Source organism: Pavona decussata, unplaced genomic scaffold (assembly GCF_977016875.1).
Source record: "Pavona decussata unplaced genomic scaffold, jaPavDecu1.1 SCAFFOLD_134, whole genome shotgun sequence".
NCBI lineage: Eukaryota > Metazoa > Cnidaria > Anthozoa > Scleractinia > Agariciidae > Pavona > Pavona decussata.
In genome coordinates, this window is record NW_028145547.1 from 421,393 (window position 1) to 436,574 (window position 15,182).

At 38.8% G+C, this 15,182-nt stretch overlaps 1 pseudogene across 1 annotated transcript in view; it reads left to right on the plus strand.

The window, feature by feature from the left end:
- LOC146467573 (uncharacterized) overlaps nt 1–13,426 on the plus strand; it is a 30,239-nt pseudogene extending 16,813 nt beyond the window's left edge. Inside the window, exons 15-17 of the transcript XR_014867689.1 lie at nt 796–906; nt 3,883–3,980; nt 11,109–13,426. The product of XR_014867689.1 is annotated as an uncharacterized LOC146467573 (transcript). The remainder of the gene's footprint in view (nt 1–795; nt 907–3,882; nt 3,981–11,108) is intronic.
- Nucleotides 13,427–15,182: the final 1,756 nt, after the last annotated feature.

The window sequence follows — 15,182 nt, forward strand, 5'->3', positions numbered from 1 at the left end:
AGTTTGCAGGTGATGGTAGCGCAATACTAATTTCAGTTTGTGTCTCCGCATCTTTGAGTTTTCGATTCCCAACCTGACACTGGAAATCTTGTACTGTCATCTTTTCGAGATTTCCCCATCGACATGCAGCCATCGCTTCGGCGTTCTGTTTACGTCCGTACGTGGATGACATTTTCAAGCAAAACACTCAAGTTTCAAAACTAAAGGCACGACTCACATGTTGTAACCTTAAAGCAGAAAATTTATCAATAAAAATGTAAACAAAAAGTTTTTCTTGTGTTTGTTGCAACGAAGTGAAAAAAAAGGTACCGGCGACTTGAATTGGCGACGCCGGGCCGGCACCGAAAAAAGGGCGCGAAAAAATTTTGGCTGACCGGAAGTGAATTTGCCCTTGGTTAGCAACCGTGTAGCTTAGCAACGAGATACTTCAATGGGCCCTTAAAATCAAGAAAAAGTAATTTTTTCTTGACAGTTGGCTTACTTATATTCGTTAGTTTCATCAGTTACGTTGTTGATAGACAGTTTAAGCTGGTTCATGGTCGTACAGAGCTAAACCTTAATCGTGTTGTTTATGGTGATAACTTTTGGTAAATAAAAATAACGTATTAAGAATTTTTCGTGGACAAGTGTAAAAGAAAAACAGGATTTCAGTGTGATATTTAACAAACATGACCCACAATGGCCCTCATTTTAACTTTCTTCGCTCCATTAAACCTCAAGGTAGAGTCTTCGATGACATTTTTTTACAAGTGCGAGTGACGTTTGTTGAGGTTGATTTTGTTACAATCTTAACAGAAACAAACGAGTGTCAGTCCAACCCTTGTCAAAACGGTGGAACTTGCGTAGATGATGTGTACAAATTTACTTGTCTGTGTCCAAATGCTTACGCAGGAACATTTTGCCAAGGTAAGACTAAGTACAATTAATTATTATCCTTGAAGACCATCACTTTTCATTGGTGTATACTCATGACCTTACTCGAATGAGTTGAAATTAGACTTTGACCAATCTTGGATTAAGCCTAAGTTCTGCAGACGCCTGAATTGTTTCTCTTATCAGCCATATGGTTTGATATTACCCCAATTGAAGTGCACCTAGCACTTAAATAATTCCACCTTAAGTTAAAAAGTTCTTGGACAAATTTTTTGAATTGCTTGCATATGCGATTTTCTGTGGCTCAGCGAAGTTTCGAAACTACCGTCAAAAACGGCGCCATTTTGTTACGCGTCTACCAAATTAAACGGAGGACACGGAGCTATCTTATGCGTTCACTAACCTAACGAGGGGCACGCATAAAATGAGCTTAGGTAGCAAGGCCTACTGAACTGTTCAGCCCTCTGCCGTGGGCTAATATGAAGATTTACAGGTCGACTGGTTAGCGGCATCATTTATATCACGGTGGTCGGCTGTGATTAGTGCATTTCGATCCTCAATGTTCCGGCAAGAAGTTGTTCACTCGGCGGTTCGCTGTTGTACTATTCTCCTATTGTTTCTTGTCCGTGGGCATCCATGATTCGTGAATTTCAATTCCACTATCCCTGTTGATGTTATTAGGGTGAAGTCTTACGTGGATAGCTTCCATGACCCTACAGGTGTACCAGTGAGAGTCTCGATCAATAAACTTAACCTCACCCAAAGCGGATAATGGCCGGTCTCGTGGGCGTGCTCAGAAACGGCGGAGGTCTGGATACAAGCGAGTCGTATAACGAGTTTTTCTGTTTTTCGGCTTTTCTCTTTGTAGGGAAGAAGTTTGTTTAACACAGATTCATACTTTCTGTTTCAGCAAAAAATAACCGGTTTTCCTTCACTGAATGTTTAATTTTTGGAATTTTGTGGTAAAGCACAAATTCTGAAAATTCTAAAGAGAAGCCGTTTACATCCAAGTCTTGTTGGCGATGTGTTCTTTATGTCACACCGAAGAAAGGACTTGAGCCACGCAACAACGCAAGCTGTTTATGCAATTTTTTTTTTCAAAGCCATTGGCTCTAGAAATTTTTATAAGACCGGGTATACATGAGGTTATTTGTTGCCAAAATATAGGATATTATTATAGAAACAAGTTCTCGTTCGTATTCTGAGGTGTGCAATTGCTTTCTGCCCAAGAAATCGATCCCTTCTTATGGCTTATCATTTCAAGTGGAAAAGTTTGCTTTGGCTATTGTTTCTGTTTTGCGGACAACTTGAACAAGTGGTCGTCTTTTTGTGCTTTCAGTTAGAAATCGGTCTCGCTTTGTTTTATTATCCTGCTTTAGTGACGCTCTAATTTTCTGCATTGTGCAGGCCGCTTCCTGATGAAATTACTGAGTTAGACAAAAGTAAAAACGCAATTTCGAGATGTACCTGTCTGTCCCGTTTAAAGAGTAACGAAGGTACCGGGTCAAAACCAGCCTACGCGCCTAAGTAACTGGACGATACTGGGTAAGCTCGATCGGTTTCGATTGGACATATAAGCTGTCGAAATGATAAAATAAACAGACTTGATAATAAACCAGCTTAGACTTGTAATTGAAGAAAAATTAGGTGAAAGTTCGGCAACTGTGCATGGCTAATCGTTCCATTTTGGTACATGCACTTTCATGGCAATTTTTCTTTCAGTCTCAGCGTGTACGGGTACTTTGGCTCGACTGCATCGAGGAAAAGTGGAAACGAAACTCATTGATTACCGTCATTGAACATTCGGTGAAGGAAATTGAGGTTTGAAACAAAACATTGTTTCCTAGCCCCCATAATAAAAAGTCGAAGTCGCGGAGAATCACTATTTATTTACTTCTGTGTGAGGAAACCAAACACTTCCTCTAAACATTCAAGAAAAATGACGAAAAGAATGTGAAACCCAAGCGCAGTTAACTCTTGCTGATTATAAAAGTTTTGCACACATCTACAAAACTCAGAGAGTTCCAATTAGAATGTTTACATAAAACCAAAATGTGCAGTTTTTGTGGCATTTCAGAAGAAACTTTTATTCAATCCATTTGTTTTGGGGTTGCATCTCCGTTGATAATATCCGTGGTGACCACACAGAACTTTAAATGCGTCACCAAATAGTAAGAGGGCTTAACATTTTCAACAAACTCAGTTTGTTCGGATTAAAACCCCACACGGATGACATTTTGTTGAATCACTCCTTATCATTGGCCAGATATGACATATTCATCAAATCCTGATTCTATGCATAAATTTGTGTTTAACAGCCGAAAGAACTCAAGGAAAATTATATCTTTGAATAAGAGGTAGCCAATCAAAACAGACCTATATTTAATTGACAATAATGGTGCCGTATTTAGTCCACGTTCAAAGAAAGGCCATAGTTCTAGTCAGTTTCTCTTTCCAAACCAGTAATCAGGAATCCAGTGCCTACAATAATTATGATAAAATAGTACCCCCAGGTGCCTTAGGAAATAAGAATCGCTCTCGATGTTAGTCATGATGTCGTTCAAACAGGTTACACATCTACATTCCCTTCATGTTTCTAACTCTCTCCATTGCAGAGGCCCCTTTCCCACTAGAGCGGAGACATAACAACATGATACAAGGGACTGAAGAGAGACGTCCCCTGCGCCCCCTTTTTCTCCATTTCCGTTATTCTTCCCATTTCCGACTTTTTGTTCCCTTCTTTATGAAGGAACCTCTGCGGAGGATAGAGTGTTTCTAAATATAATTTGTCTGTGTATGCTCTCATAATTTGCACTAATCTGTAATAACCAACACCATTAATTGTAACGCAGTCTAACTAATCAAGCATAATAAAAACTATTTAAAAATTGATAAATGAATCAATCACGTACCGTAGCAAGCTCTAATGGGGGTTAGAGTACTGTTCCTCATTATCACAGCCTAGGGTGCCGAAAAATCATCATATCTATTAACATTTTTATTTCGTAGCTTCTGTGCAGGCAGCGGCATCTTGCAAGAGCCACTATTCAGCTGGGCGACATTCAAATGGATTGTATTACATAAACATCGGAGGTTTTCCTTTCCGAGTGAGTATTTCAATCATTAATTGCTTTGGCAACTGTAGGTACCCTCATGAAACGATCATTATTACAGATAGTAAATTGATTAAGGGAGTCAAGCTGCTTTTCTGTTTTTCAAGTAGATAAACAACCAGTGCAGGCACAACCGTTATTAATGATGACAAGCAATTAATATAATGACAACAATTTTCAGGCTTCGTTGCTTTGGTTTTCTCTAAGAATTATTTTTCTGAGCCTTTAAAACAATACCAACATCAGCGAAATAGAGATGCCATTACTAAGTAATGCAGATATATAAGGTAGGAATATAAGTTTCCACTGTTTCAGCAAATTCAAAAAAGATTCTGACAGGGCTTCAAAATCCTTGGTATATCTGTGAGAGGCAAGTAGAAGGATTACAAGAAATTCGAATAGCTTTCAAAAAGAAACAAGTTGACAAAATTATCTACATATAAACAGGATGCTTATAACTGGGAGCCAAATCAATAAAACGCTGTTAACGTTTACACTTGTTACTGAAATTTTTTGTTTTGGGCCCTTTGGTTGTAAGCGAGGGCAAAAACAAATTTAATATAACAATACAATTGATGTTCGCGAGCGTAAATGTGCTTTTGGCGCGCACTCTGCAGCTCATTTAAGTCCGAGCCACAGGCTAAAATGAGTTCTGAGAAGAATCTACTCTATACATGAGGATGATGTATTAATCACTTTATGACACAGGCATACTCGGAAAAAAAATCCGAGTGCTCCTATCAGGAGTCGAACCTAAGACCTTCCGATTACTAATTCGGATGCTCTACCACTGAGCTACAGGAGAATCGTGGGAACTAAGGCCATTAATGCTATGTTTGTCCCATGAACCTAGTTTAATGGCCTTAGCTCCCACGCATTACCTTAAAACTTTGGCAGAACACCGCAAATTTTTTCAAAAGAATCTTTGCTTCTAAGTTTTCAAAAGGAAAATATAAGAATTTTGTCAACAGCGAAGTGTTAACATTAATTGTGCAATTTCTAAACAGAGCGGGTTTCGCTCAACGAAGACAATTTTACATTCACCTCGCCTCCGGCCATGGAGCTACTACAGGCATTATTTCCACCATCACCCACGAGTTTCTGTATTTTAAGAAGTCTTCTTCATCTAGCTGACACGACTGAGAATTTGCTTCTTCGCTAGGTTTTTCAACCATTTTGTAGCTCAAACAATTTCTTTGTAGATGGCAGCGCTTCCAGTCAAACAAGCAAGAAAACGGCGCGAACAGTTGCATGGTTTCCAGTTCTGATTGGCTGGCTATGTTATTTTCTTCTTTCTTATTGGCTTAGCTCATTTTAGCCCGCAAAATACGCCGAAATGTTCGATGAAATTATTATAATAACAAGTTTAAAAACAAGTAATAAGGATTGTTTAGAACATGTACCAAATTAGACTGTAGCACAGTCCTCATTTGTCATCCATAAGTGTAAACGGTTTATTGAGTTGGCTCCTGAATTTTAATTATGGATTTCAAATAGAAAATAAGAATCAAATTAAAGTGCCCCTAACCCTTCAATTTGTTTTCTTTTGGTAGATTTCCATATCTGTGAAGAACTCATTTTCGTAAAAATTGTTTAGAAATATTGAAACCTTTTTTTTTACGAGCGCTAAAAGTTACTGAAATTTTTAAATTTTTGCGCGCTTTAAGCCCCGCTGGGCAAAGTTTTGTCTCATGGGCTCATTAGGAATGAGCCAATGAGAAGCGTCCGATATTTGACACTTTCTTAGCTGTGACGTAAGAAAAGGACACCAGAAGGATTCAGAAGGAATCTTATGCATGCTGATTCCTTTCTCTACATTTCGAGAGTTGCTGCATCCAAAAACCACACATTTTTCAACCATTTTCTCTGTTTAAATTGAAGCATTACCGCGAATCTCCGGATATTTTTGCGCAATGTCCTTTTCTTACGTCACGCTCCATATTTGGCCGAGTGGGGGACTAATGCGAACGATAGGTGAAAATATCGACAAGACTGCCTTCACTTCTAGCGCTCGTAAAAAAAAAAGGATTCAATATTTCTCAAAAAATTTTTCGAAAATGAGTTCTTGAAAGATATGGAAATCTACCAAAAGAAAACAGATTGAAGGGTTAGGGGCACTTTAATGTTATGGCTAAAAATGTGTACAAGTTGCATGTTCCTAAACTATTGCGTACTACGATTGTGAAAAGGGCACCCCCTTTGGGCGAGCCCTATCCTTAAAACCCTATTACATGGAGTTTTACCCCTCCACCCCCTCCCCTCACCCCTAAACACGCCCTTCCCCATCCCTCCAAGGCAAATGCATGACTCTCAAAAGTAATGAAGGCCGGACAGGATAATTTAAACAATCAGCAATGAAGTCGCCTTGGTTACATTCTTTTAAAAAGTTAGACTGTCCCTTATTGAGTACTGACCGTAAATAAAAAATCATTTTCACAAAAAAAAAAATAAATAAATAAAAAATAAGGAGACGATCAAAATTGCGGCATGAGGGTTTGCTACCAGCGTATTATAAACTTTTTACCCACAGCTAGCAGAGGTTTCTTTCTGGCAAGTCTTTTAGCATGTACGAAGTCGCTCGCTCGCGTTTTGAATCACATGACTAAATTTAAAAGCATGTTTTGCAGTTTTGATCGTCTCCTTATTTTTTTCTGTATAAAATATTGAATTATTTTGGTAGCTGTATGAATTTTGCTGCGGCTCATTAATTAACTAATAAATGCTTAAGTTGGCTTTGTCCACTTTCCTGTAGTCAGAAACCGTTAATAACTTCCTGCTCGGTTGAATTAAGGGGATCGGAGTATTTGAAAATAATTAACCCAGTTTTCTCCTTAACCCTTTCCCTACCGAGGGTCCTCAACTCATAACGTGGTCAGTATTTTCTCAATTAGAGAGAGCTTTTGTCAGCAAATTGGTCTTAAAAAGATCTTTGTATTTCAAAGAAAAAAATGGTACCCTCTGGTATCTACGATGTGGTTCACCACCCAAATGATTTGTTGAATGTTTTCATACACAGACTCTCACATATCTCAGAGTATTCTTGCATTAAAAGCTACAAAAGAAGCTACACGTTTGAGGTATACTTATCACCTGAGTCGATTTCTATTATAAGACCTGACATCCTTCAGTTATATCTTGATTCCAGAAACGAACTTCACTCACCAAGACCTTTTAAATGGTATATTTATTACACTAAGCAAGCTGGGTTTTTCTTCACCGTTTTGGAAAAATGGGCCAAACAATTTGGTAGGGAATGGTTAACCATATTGTGGGCCATTTCTTTGTCTTCAGAAACTCTATCTTGCTCTTACCTACTATTTCGTATAAATAAACTGATCCGCTTGTTCATTTGCTATGCCACAAAGAAAGAGATTTGTTAAAATCTACGAATATCTCGTTTGAACATGAATAAAAAGATTTGAATGAAGCTTAAACCAACTCCTCGGCCTATACCTTACGTTAGACTGGGACACATTTTTTCTTTCATTTAAATCAATATTTGTACGAGGTGTCCAGTTTAGCAAGGCTAGTTCAAATGGGGCCCTGATACAGTAACAACACAGTGGTGATAAAGTACATCCTACATGCGCAGACATGGTAAATTGCAGATTAGTGAATGAAAACTTTTTAGAGGCGACACTGAGTATCTGCATGCATGGCTATACACCACATTAGAAGTTGTAAGATACTGCCTATTTTTGACCGATGTGATAGTATTCTGAAATTTTTTATAATCGTAAATTCCAACCTTTGGATTTCAGTTCTGATAAAAAGACCCCTGAGAGGACATGCGCATAGGCAGCTAGTACAGCAAAGAGTTCCACCGTACACCCCCACGCCGTCAATTTGATCACGTCATTCATCATTACGCCACTTTTTTTGGCTTCAAACAACGCGTAGGTAGGCATGACAGCCAACTGACTGGAACATCGCATTCATTGTTAGTCAGTTAGTCATCATTGTAAGCTATCAGTAGTTCAGAATTATTTTCAGTTATTGTGAGCCACTATCACTGTAATCTATTGTGAAGCTGGCTGTATCTTTTATTCCGTGTCTGACGTTGTTGTAACTCTTCAGCTCTTTAAGTCACTGTAAATCAGTCAATGAATAAAAAAAAACAACAACAACAACAACAACAATTAAAAAGAAGGCTCTGATTGTGTCACTGCGAGGAAAAGGTAATTTCCTCGTTTCAGCCAAACTCTGAACAAACAAGAGAAAATGTGATGCGAACGTATCTCAAACAGTCAGTTAACATGGCGGGGAAAAAACTGACAATCGATATGCTTAATCTGCTCGTGCACGCAAGCTAGAGCAGTAAGCAAGTGAACTGGGGATCTCAGTGTACGTACGTAGGTTAATGTACGTTTACAGCCAGCGACTGGGAATTGACTATGGCGTTAGCGCACTACTCGACGTGTGATTCAATCAGTGAAGTATAATATAACAATAGAGTTGTTGTTCGCGGGCGTAAATATGTTTTTGGCCCGACTCAGGCTCATTTTAGCCCAAGCCGCAGGCGAGGGCTAAAATGAGTTCTGAGAAGGGTCAAAAAAATTTTTACGCCCAAGAACATCAACTCTATTACTATTATGATAATTTCAGAAGGCATTCACAACAGGAATACAAGACAATACAATGAGCGATCGCGATATCTTCTGTGAACGCTGCCGGAATTGCGTCGACGTTTATTTTATTGTACAAAAGCTTTCGTTGTCACAAAAACTTAAAACTTTGGCAGAACACCGCAAAATTTTGCCTTCTAAGTTTTCAAAAGTAAAATAACAGAATTTTGTAAACAGCGAAGAAATAGTCATTTTCGACTATTACAATTAAGGGTTTCGCTAAAAGAAGACAAATGACACTCGCCTCGCCTCCGGCCGTGGAGCTACTACAGGCATTATTTCCACCATCGCCCACGAGTTTCTGTATTAAAGTCCTCTTCATCTAGCTCAGACGACTGAGAATTTGCTTCTTCGTTAGGTTTTCCTTCGATTTTGTAGCTCAAAACAATTTCTTTGCAGATGGCAGCCCTTCCAGTCAAACAAGCAAGAAAACGGCGCGAACAGTTGAATGGCTTCCAGTTCTGATTGGCTGGCTACGTTACTTTCTTCTTTCTAATTGGCTCAGAGCAGCAGGCTAAAATATATTTTAGCCCGCTGAATTCTTCATTTAGCCTGCAAAATACGCCGTAATACCCGATAAAATTATTAAAATTATAAATATTTGCACAACTAAATACTTAAGACAAGAGATAAATGAAAAAAGGCTGCCTGAGGCCCCTTTATGCAAGTTTAATCAAGACCAACTCATGAGATCAACAGAAGACCCGACACGAACCGGGTAAACGGTCACTTGAAGATATAGCTTTGGAACTGAGCGCGTGTGTCATATCTGCAGTCTACTTAGGCACGATAGAGCTTTCAACTGCAGGTGCTGATCTGCCGTGAATAAAATTATAGTTTTCGTTCGTATTTTTATATTGCTTGGCAGTCTTGTTGTTGGATGTAGTGCATCGGAATGGGCAGTACCTCTTTTGTATGAAAATTTGAGCGAAAAGTTGGCTTTGATCTCGTTTCATTTGTACCATAGGCGTAACCGTGAAAGGTGTGCAGAACGAACGCCTTTGTCTCCCTTTGACATGTCTTGATGGTAGCTAATTATAGCACACTTGACAGTCCTTTTACATACATCAAAGTTGTTACGTTATTCCTAGGTGTGTGTCAAAGGTACCTTTGCACTAGTCAATCAAACATTTGACAACGCTTTTACCCTGCCTTTGATCTTAATCATTGGCGCTTTGCCTTTCACTAGGCCTTAATTTACCAAGTTTAACGATGCCAAAAAGCTTAGTAGAGGCGGCGTTACCACGTTTGATATAAGTCAAAGGTGAGTCAAAAGTGAGCGGCGAAAGCAATTTTTCGTGCACAGGAAGCGACGCACTTTCAGATGTTCTCGCAGATAGCCGCACTTTTCTCAGATCTATGAATTTCAAAACTAAGGTGTGGTCTATATGCCAGTCTTGGTGGCATTGTTGACTACACAGAGGCAATGGACCATGCACTGTATTTATGGAAAATATTCTCTACAAAGTCTAGGGAATTTTGGTGAGACCTTATGTGACTTCTGGTGTTGGTGATGTTGCTATGCTGTGTCTAAAAGCTCTTATTGCAGCTTGTTAGTCTGGAAAGCAGATATTTGAGTTAGAAGTACCTGTAGCCTTCTTCTTCTGTAGTCCTATACACTGACAGCATAAACATCTGCAGTAAAGTTCGCGCAGATTACTCCTGCACGTATTCCGTTCTGTAATTGTTTTATGTGGCCACAATATTAGTACACCATATCATCTGTCTCTGAAAGTATTTTCGCAGGATCTGTCTAGGAACAACTTGTCTTGGTGATGTTCAATTTAGTAAATAAGCCCTTTCGGGCAGCTAGTATATATAAGAGGATCATGGCTGAGGCTGAAAGCATTGTCCGACAAATGAACGATTGGCCGAGAAGCTTCGGTGGCAACTGTGAAATTTTAAGGAAAGGGGTTCATTTATTTAAAAACTCCGGATTAATTTCAGCCATGGCCAGTCATGGTCAAGACATAATTGTAGGGAAATAAATACTAACTGACCAGTTTACTCGATTTTAATACAGTCATCATGTCAGTTTAAACTAGAACAGTTAACCAAATATAACATTCTTTCTTTTTTTCTTTGTCGAAAAAATCGCGGATATCAAATTGAAAGAAAATAGGGGACGACATCCGACGCTATCCGGTTTTGACAGAACTGTCGTTCTATTTCAGCCACTACGATTTTTTACCTAGCATACCATTTTATTTCTGAAATTGGTATCGCTTTCTGTGGCAATATCATTTTATTATATACTAATATCTGATTTTACCATGTTTAAATGTTTGTCATTTAACTAATAATTAAGTGGTTACCTCCTCGGATGTTAGGGTTGTTATCAAGAAAGCTAGAATCCCAAGAACGCACTACTCTGACTTCCATAATTGGACGCCAGCATTCCTTACATTATTCCAACTTTTGATTCCTTTTATAAATATTGTTAGTAAAGTTTATTTCGTGCAAGTCACTAAATGCCTTTATCCTTTTGCATTGTAAGGTGTACTGTGACATGTCCAATGGTGGCTGGACTTTAATCTCACGCTTCTCGAATGCTGACAGTGCAAACTGGATGCAGTACAACGCCAGCTGGTGGTATGACCGAACAACATCTTACGGCAGCGTCACCAGTCCTTCAGACAACTATGACATGATATCGCCCGCATTCTGGCTTGTTCAGGGCGATTATCTCAAAATAACCCGCAGTGATGACAGCTCCCATACATATCTGCTAAACACTCTTAGAGGCTGCACTGGAGGGGTGACCTTCAGGAACTTTGTAACAAGCTTTGGTAACTACCGAAATGGTGGCATCTGGAACAGTAACTCATGCAGGCGCAATTGTATAGCGTGGTTTGGTGGTAGTTATTCGTCGACAGGGGGATTTAGTACGGTGGGGTGCGGCAGTAATCTTGGTATATATGGTGATAACAACTTAGCATTCTGGTGTGACTGGAGTTCCGGTGATGGAGCCGTGACGATGATTGGCGGTAGTGGTGACAGTTGTCAAAGGGCGGATCATGGGATTGGTATCACAGAGGCTGATCAGGCTCGGTTCGGTACAGGAGACTGTGATGGAGACTTTGGTGATAATTGCAATTTTCCTAACGGCTATTCTCTGAACTTGTGGATTAAATAGATTAAGATTAGCCTTTGGCGGTATACTGAATCTATTTAGCTACAGAACACATAAAGACGGATTAAAGTGTATCCACAATCCAAAAACAGTATGGTCGCCTATTAAAATTAATAGTAAAAACAAAAGAAATCCCAAGATTTAAAACTCTTAAAAGGAAGTTCAAGTCGTCCAAAGGGCTGGATGCATAACGTTTTTTGTATTTTTGTATTTCTTTCTTTTTTTTTTTTTTTTTGCAAAGAGCTTCAGAGTGCGGTTTATTGATTTCCCAAACTAATTTAAAATAATTCGTGAAGAGAAAACAAAGGAAATAACAACCTTGAAGGAGGTTTGAAAATGTGATTTTAATTATCATAAAACTTGATAATGTTTTTCATTTGAATTTTTTCAAGCTTTATTAATGCTTTAGAAGCTATAAAATTCACTCGTAAGGGTACTTTATCAGATTTCCAAATACCCCGAAGTTGCTTAATAAAGAACTGTGCTGCGCCTCATTTTTCAAGTCACTTTTCAATGTTTAGAACTCAGATGAAACGCAGCTCCTCGTGTTTATTCCATCACTTAAAGATTATTTGGAACTGTGATGTTACTTATCAAGTGAACTAGTTTTCTTTTGTATTTTTCGATGCTCCGTCCAAACTTATTTCATCGTTGTTAAACCGGCAATTACGATAGTAGGGATTTGCTGAAGCAAAGGCATATAAAAAACCAGGAAAGATTTATTAGTGCTCGACGATTTATTGCTGCATGCTAGTTAACTAGTCTCTTGATAATGGAGTCAATATGACCCCGAAACGTCGAGCAGCAATAAATCTTTCCTGGTTTTTTAATTACGATAGTGTCGCGCTTGGAAAAAAGGCAATGAAAACAGGTTTCAATTGTCGACCTTTCTCTACACCATCTAGGCACTGCTGAAAAGGTTGCCAATTATTTTTAGTATTAGTTTTTGTTATCAAAGAAAACTACCAACGATGGTCTATTTTTACGATATGACTCTTAGTTTTGTCAAACAATAAATTAATGCCTTTGGCCATGGATGACTAGGGTGGAATGAATCCCAACAGAACTTGAAAAAGCTGGACCAAAGTTTTCAAGTTCTACACATTTGTCTTGGAAAAATCGCTCCAATTGATTATGCACGGTTTTTTGTTATGGTATGTATACTTTGAAATAGTTATTTCATATCACGTTTTTTTTCCTCGGGTTCTGAGAGCATTGCGTGTAAGATAATTAGTGTATTGTTTTTGTGATTTTCAATATCCTGTGTTACTGCTAGTATTAGTTCTTAACACTTAACGTGAGGTATCTCCTAAAGGTTATTCCATGCCTTGACCTACTTCCAGTCATAACTGTCATAAATTAAATATGTCACTTAGTCAAACGTAGACTGCAAGCAGTCCCTTTCTGGTCAGTCGACAGGGTGCGCTTACAGAGCAGCGAGACTGGAGCGAAGAGAAATAAACGAGAAGAGACTGGAGGGGAATCTTTTCCTTTCCCTTTTTTCCCGCCTCTCCCCAAGCCCCCCTCCGCTCGTTCGCTCCAGTTTTTTCGCGCTCGGCTTTTTCGCGCGACCTCTCGACTATCCAGAAAGGGACTGCTGGCAGTCTAGGTCAAACGACGTTATTGATCAAATTCTAGGTCCTCAGGACTGGTGCAGATTTGATCACTTTCTGACCCTCTGAATTTTCAAACTTGTCGCTTCTTTTCCTAGTTACTTAGTCATACGTCTTGATTAAAATTGAGATTCTCTCAAACTTCCACCTGGACAGAAGGAATGAAAATATTAATTTTCGTCAGTTTATGGGATGGGCCCTTTATTAGGAGAATTCAACATGAATTTTCGCCAGTGGTATCTAGGATACCGGAAGAAGACAGGTCGAGACCCTGATTACGGCATTTCGATTGTTCTCTTCCAAGGATGAAGCTTATCACAGATGTTCAGCTGTTAGCTACGCTTTTGATTTTGTGCACACTTTCCTATTTGGTTGAAGGTAAGTCCATGCAATAATTTGTTAGTAACCGAAATCTATTTTGAGGAGTAAAAATTTGTAAATACTGATAATAAATACCGCAGCTCGTAACGTGTAGAGATATTTTACCCAAACGCAGTAAATTTTGACTGATTTGGTTAAAACGATTTCTTACCTCCTTTGAAGTATAAGTGTGCAAACTTATTAACGGACGCTGTCAGCAGATATGCACACACAGTCTCTTGTGGAATTTCTTGCTATTATTTAACGTTAATTCGAATACACCGCCTAAAAATATTCGCAACGCTAAACTATACTCTTCGTTTATTACCGAGGGTTACAGTTACACACAAAAAGAATACAACAGCATAAGCTATTTAAACTTAAATTCAAACGAAAATACAATAGTTTCAATAACAAAAGAAAATTCACTATTACCAATGGGAAGCTTAATTAAATATTCCTGTGAAGTAATGTCAGTGTGCATACATTAAAGTTCGAATTAGCAACCGTCAAATCACGTTCTTTTTCACAATAACAACACCGCCCCCATAATTAAAAGTTCAAGAAAAGTTCCAAATTCTGCTTTTATGACATTAAAACAAGAAAAATCAAAGGGAAATACAGCCTAACAGATTGGTTGTATTCCAATGGGCTCTCACCCGCCTAATTTCGACATACTGCAAAAGTTAAAAGCACAGTATATGCAGTGTTTGAATCTAGGATCAAATTGTCACAAAATCGCAGGATTAAGTAAAGTCATAAGTTACTTGGAAACTTAAACGTCACTCTCCTTTGAGTTGTTTCTTTTTGACGATCACTTGTACAATTTTCCCTCAAGGCAAAATCTCTTCCAGCAAGGAAAGGTCAACTTCACCGTGTCATATCCTGACTTGGTCCATTGCAAAACCGTGCAATACCCTGTGGCTCAGGTGTTTTCCAGTTCTGGCAATATTCGTGTTCTTGCATCCATCAGCCATGAAAATGAGCCGCTTAGTGTTCATGATTCAGCAGTAGTGTGGACCACAGAAGTGACGCAGAATAATTTCCGCGTCTGTGTGTTGGAATCAGGAATCAGGAATTCGAATACACCTTAAACTGATGTGTTTTATAAGTCGCAACACTTTCCTCCCCTCTCATGGGAGCCCAAAAATTAAGATTCAAGAAAAATTGACTACACTACAGCTGAATAGTTTGTATTCCAATGGCCTCTCACCCGGAAATTTCCACAGACCGGGAAAGTTAGCAGCGCAATATATACAGAGTTTCAACCTGGAATCAAAATTGTTCTCAGGATAAAGCAAAGTCATAAGTTACTTGGAAACTTAAACGTCATCTTTGAGTTGTTCCTTTTTGATTGTTTCTTATACAATTTTCCCTCAGGTCAGAATCTCTTCCAGCAAGGAAAGGTCAACTTCTCCGTGTCATATCCTGACTTGGTCCATTGCAAAACCGTGCAATACCCTCA